We start from the raw sequence: 6,176 nt of genomic DNA on the forward strand, positions 1-6,176 counted from the left end.
TATGCACAAGATACTGTTCTTCTACTGGGAGGTGTTGGTCAAAGAGGAAAAAATGTAGATGATGCTTTCAGGAATTGGTCCATTATCAGCCACATGTTGATACTGTCAACTCACTTGTTACAAGCTGACTAGTAGTATGAATGTAGTTGCTATACCTTCTGATCTCAGAGAATGGACTCAACACCTCCTATTTGCCTCCCCAAACCCTAGCTTGACTGATCCAAGGAGGTGGACAGGAACCTTCAAGATGGCAAGGAGAAGAAAAAGCAGCTCTGGCTGGAGTGGAGTAGGGAGCAGCCTGGAAGAAACAAAGACCTGGAATCTGCCCAGCCAGAGGTACATCACCAAGCAGTACAACTTGACACTACCCTAATTTATAAGCGTCACTGAACTCATACTCTGATTCTCCTGTGCAGAACATCAAGTACTGTGTTTCTGATTTCCTAACCCTCTTTACAGCATATAGGTTCTTGTGCTCTGGCAGCAGTTTGTAGTATTATCCAGTTCTTGAAGGACATCTGTCTTGGCCTATGTCTGGCATTCATAGTCTCCCAGCTGACATCCAAGAACAGGCGCATCAGATCAAAGACCACACTGAAGATGTTCATGCCTCCTTCTCTGCTGCCACACCCTTCCAAAATCTTTCTAGCAATGATTTCTGCCAGAGTGGAAAGAGAACTGATAGTGTCTGGATGTCCTACTGGACTACCTTAATTCATAATATTCCCTTTAGAAAGTGTTGAGGATTAAGGTTACAAGTAAGTTCTGGGCAACAGCAGCTCCATTAGCTCTTGAGGCAAGGCTGTAGACCTCCAAAAATGCAGCCAAGCTTCTGCTGGCTCCTGGGTTAACAGGATGACCATGTCTAGTCAACCCATTATGTGTCCTCAGTCTCATTGTTCAATAAACTTGTAGCTTTAGGCTATTTTTCCTGTTATATTATCTTGGTCTAGATCAAACATATTCACTACTAACACCACCAACCCCCTCCCCTGTCCCACCCCCAAGACCAAGATCAGGACTGAGGAGAAAACAAGCAAAACTTAAGGATATGTGGCAGAAAATAGAATGGTATTTCTACCACTGCTTTCCCTCTTGCTTGCAACTGCAGCTGAGTTAGCAATATGTGTATGAACTTAAACTTTGATGTAATTCTCTTTACTTCTTCCCATTTATTTTCCTCAGAGTCTTCTGTAAATTTTCTTAACAAAGAGAACTCTTTGTATAGTATAGTTCATTTAAGACTTGCACTATAAGGGGCAATATAACCCTTTGACTGCTGAAGAAGGATTGTTCCAGCAGAAAGAGTGCACTTCTGTGGGTCCTACACCCCACTGTGGGAGAGGTCTGCATCTGCCTTCTGTAAGGAGTACGGCTTTCAAAGAATAAAGGCTGAGTCGGAAGACTGGCAGGTCTGCCTATTGTCTCTTTTTCTTTTAAAAAGAGCATTTCATTGTAAACTGAAGCTGTCTTGCATGCCACTGTTTGAACCTTGGTCCATTTCAATTTCTTCTCACTTGTCATTTTGTGCTGTTTGACCTTATCTTTTATGCCCTTCAAAACAAGGTTAATGCGATGCATTTCAGTTAATACTTCTGCTACGCTGCCACAGATTCAAGACTGTCTTCTGCAAAGTCAGTCATACTTCTGAATGTAGTAGCCTCATGTGATTGCTTAGTACAAAGTATATCTATGCTGAGAACAACTCTTTTCTCAAACATCCATCCATAATGGATTATGTTATGTTCCACTTTCAGCTTGAAACAGAAGCTCTCTTAGCTGAGCACAGAAATGTTAACTTTGCTGTTTTAAGAGGCCTCTGACTGCTTAAACAGAAACTCTTTTCAGTCCCTTTCTGTGCAAACACCAGCTGTCAAAAAGGGTCGGTTGTGCTCCCTACCTTGCCCTATATTGTTCCTATGTGCATGTATACATATAATGTCCCTGAGAGTAAATTATAGTACTAAAGTCAAAAGAAGTTCTGATCCTGAGTCAAAGAATAGTAATAATCTCCTGTATGCCTGTCTCCAACAAGTTCATGCTATGACGAATCCTGTGACTGAAAACAAAAACCCTTCACCAAGTTTGACTCTTTCTCTTTTGCAATCGCTGTCTTTATGGCAATGTTCGTAGCTGGAGTATGTCTAACGAACACTGAAAAAACAAACACTCTGCTGTTGTGAAAACTACATACAAAACGCTTTTATTAACTGAAATGATGTCTTGGAAATAGTTGGCATTCATCCTTGTCTCATTCTTTTAAGTGTAGTGTATCCATGAAAATGTTATCTACTGATAACTACATGGGAGCATCCAGTTCTGCAATAAAGAACTCCAGAAATTCACATGTCAGGAATTTTTCTTAAAAAAAAATTATTTTACATAAATTTTCTCCGATATTTTTGCCTGTCCTTCTACCCAGATTTGAATCATTGCATAGTACAGCTGGGCAGGGTGAGGGGACACTCTTTAAATAATATGAAGCTTGCACTGTCAGATATTGGTTATGAAGTGTCAGAATGTTAATTTATTCCCTATACATGTATGGAAGCTATTCGGTTTTTAATCAGAAGATCATCATCTTCCTGTAAACTCTTTGTCAGCTTTCATGCAATCACTAGCTGACTTTCCAGAATTAGGAATAGCAGCAGTGTTACACAAAGCTAGGTGCAGAGCCACTGGTTTCATTTGTTGCAGAAGTCAGCCCTGCAGGTTATCACAAAACTGTGAGACAAATGGATCCAACAGAAAACAAATGCCTAATTTGCATCGGGTTTTTGTTTGTGTTTTTTTTCTTTTAGTGAACTGATGGATGTTGCCCTATTTTTTTGGCTTGTAAACTTGATTGACCAAGAATCTATTTTTAATACTCTCCAGTTTTGATGCTGTTATGCCTCAGCTCTAAAATGAAGATAATAAAATTTGAATGTGTTGAAAGTCCTGGAAGCTAAACACTTTAGTATTTCATGATACCCAGAATACTCTGACAAAGCATCATAAAGGAGTCTAAGGGAATCAATTCTATTTTCAGAGACAGGCTATAAAAGATGTATAATAGATTGCTTTCCACAGGCCCCAAGTCCTTGGGCTCCTCGTCCCAGACCTCAGCCTCACTTGAAGAGAGCGCTCTAGATGCAGCTTTGTGCTCACCACTCCCTCAAGCAATTCTACATTTCCTTTGGACACCTGAAGAAAGTCTTTTCCACTGTAACCTGGAGCCTTTCAGCGCATCTGCAGGACACCCTGAAGAGATTTACTAAGCTACATCCAGCCTGAGGGGCAACTTCAGAGATTGCCATGGTTTAACCCCGGCCAGCAGCTCAGCCCCACACAGCTGCTTGCTCACTCTCCCAGACCCATATCAGCTACTGTGGAGAAAATTAACTCTATCCCAGCCAAAACCAGCACAGACACCAGCATCTCTTGCATGACAGGTTCAGGGAGCGAGAAGAGGCTGAGAGTGTCTCCCTGCAAGGGTACAAAGGCTGGGGGTGACTTCACTCCTATCACCTTCACAGAAATCTCTCCAAAAGCAGGCACAGCCATGTCAATGTTGTGTTCTGCAAACACAGAAGGCAGCAGTGTACTTCTGTAAAACAACCAGCTGTTCAAAACCAGTCAATTATCAATACCTATCAATACATAAGACCTGGGCTGTGATCTGCCTTCAGACACCTGCCCAAGTGAAAGTTGTATTCCTGATTTCTACATATGGATTAGCAGCATGGCTTGCACCTTCTTCTGGCTCTAACTGGCAGAAAAGACCAAACTCAAACAGAACAGATAAATTGTTTTTTTTCAATTGAGAAACAAAAATCCAATCTTTTTTCTTGTTGATGTTTTACAAGTGTAAGTAAGGTTTGTTCCATTTGTGAGCATCTCCATTCTTCTTTATATCTGACATCTATCCACGAATAGTCTTGTTTTGAAATATGCAGTATCTTAGCAGAATTACAGATTATGGTACTTTCAACTGGGCACTCGTATTCTCAGGAGCAATTCAAAACCACAGGAATTTGGATACTTGCTTACATTCAGTAAAATACTAGTTGCTCCTGGAAACCTACAGAATTGTTAGTCTTCACTTAAGGGAACTGTACCTGCCTGAAGTTCACATTGTCAGGCACATGTATGTTAATTCTAACACCTAACATCAAAACTCCCTTATATGTTCTTTGTTTACAGCTGCTTCCATGTGTCTAAACAGTGCCAAACACAGCAGGATTTTGGCAGTGATAGCAACGTCTGGAAGACATCACATCATGTACATAATATTCACGAAGTCACAGAATCACAGAATCACAGAATGAACCAGGTTGGAAGAGACCTCTGGGATCATCGACTCGAACCGTTGCCCTGACACCACCCTGTCAACTAGACCATGGCACTAGTCAAAATGTCATCCCAAGGATGAATGGAAGGAAGGAGCAGAATTGCTCCAAATAATGGACTAGAAAAATGAAGAGCCAGATCTCCAAAAGCACTCAGCCTCCAACAACAAAAGAATGATTTTCTAAAAATACTTATTATTTAAATAGCTGCAGTTTGCACAAGTTGGTCTCATACAATTCAGAATGTTTTTGGAATGTTATGGAAGACAATCGAAGTACAGCAAAACACTTTGGTTGATGAAACACCAAAACATAATCCTGGGGAAATCAAGACTTGAGGTGGAAAATGTCTTTTTTTTGGAAAAAAAGAAAAGAAAAGAAAAGAAAAAGGTACCAAATGCTACAAGGCTGATTCAAATTAACCATTCCTTTGCATAGGTTTCCTGAAGGAGCATTAAAAAAAAATGTAGCACATGCTTTCTTCCACATATTTCTTCCTACAAGTGACATGTTCCAAGTGACTCATACCTGCATTTCCCATAGCATTACTTAATCAAGCATGTACTTGCAAACCTATACATTCATGCTTTAAGATGAAGAGCTAGTATCAGCATTCTGGACAGGCATATCCCCTTACATGGACAGTCTTGGGAGGAAGGTTTGGCCTCCTTGTTAATATTCAGAAACGTCTTATTTCAAATCCTCTCCAGCAACAATCTACCTATACAAATGTGGCTTTGGAGTCCTAACAGCAAACAATTCTGGCCTAACCTGTTGTGTTATTTCAGTCAGCTTTAGCTCTTACTCTTGAGAAATATTTTTACTCTTCAGTTCTGAGGAGAGCATTCATGAACACATCATCCACCAGGCCATGAATAAATTGAATCAGTACTAAAGAGCCATTCTAACATATATGTGAGTGCAATTCATCCTTTTCACAGGCGGTCAAGCGAGGCAATTAGCTTAACAAAGACATCACAGGAAACCAATGAAGAGGTTGGTACCAGCTGGATCTAAGCATATCAGGGGCTAAATAACTCCATTGACTTAACAGTGTGACATCAGAGATGAACTTGGTTAATGGCCAAGAAAAGAGAAGGGCAGAAAGAAGGAAAGGGAAGAGATGTTCAGAAGTCATTACAATAATTCAGTGCATTACACAGGAACATTTTCTCTGCCAAGCAAGAAAGATCCTTTCAAGTGCAATTCCACCAGCATCTAGATGCATTGCATATGACAGTTTATAGGTCATATATAGAAGAACGCTTTCAAAAGCAAATATGAAACCAATGACCAAGTTTAAAATGGGAAAAAAGTTGTATGAAATATCAGCCAATAAGTCTATTAGAATTTCTTGCAATTACTTTCATGCCATGTCCCACACCATTTCCTAGCCCGTTAATGAGATATCCTACAATACACATTTTACACAGAAGTCTTTAGAAAATCTTTGTTTGCCTGAAATTTCTTTTTTCATAGAAATCTGCAATGATTCATTGGTTGCTTTCTCCTTTTTATATACACAGATGCCATTTATAAGATTAAAGATTATAGATTCTCGGTGCTTCTTGCTTTTTTATTGAATTTAGAGCTACCACAAGGTGCCAGGACAGAGAAGATTCTTGTCATCTGGGTCTCTGCATGCAGAAAAAGAGATACAGCAAAGGCAACTACCTCTGGCAAGATTTCAGTCTTTTCTGTGTACAGCAACAAGGTTTAAAATTCTTGAACTGAAAGGCACACAGATGAGATGTTACATTTTTATCTTTGTCAGATTCTCCCATCTTTCACAGGGATGTACAACAGCAATGACACTCCTTATTTCTAAGTCATTAACAGACAGCA

The sequence above is a fragment of the Nyctibius grandis genome, chromosome Z, assembly GCF_013368605.1.
Source record: "Nyctibius grandis isolate bNycGra1 chromosome Z, bNycGra1.pri, whole genome shotgun sequence".
In the NCBI taxonomy this organism is placed as follows: Eukaryota; Metazoa; Chordata; class Aves; order Nyctibiiformes; family Nyctibiidae; genus Nyctibius; species Nyctibius grandis.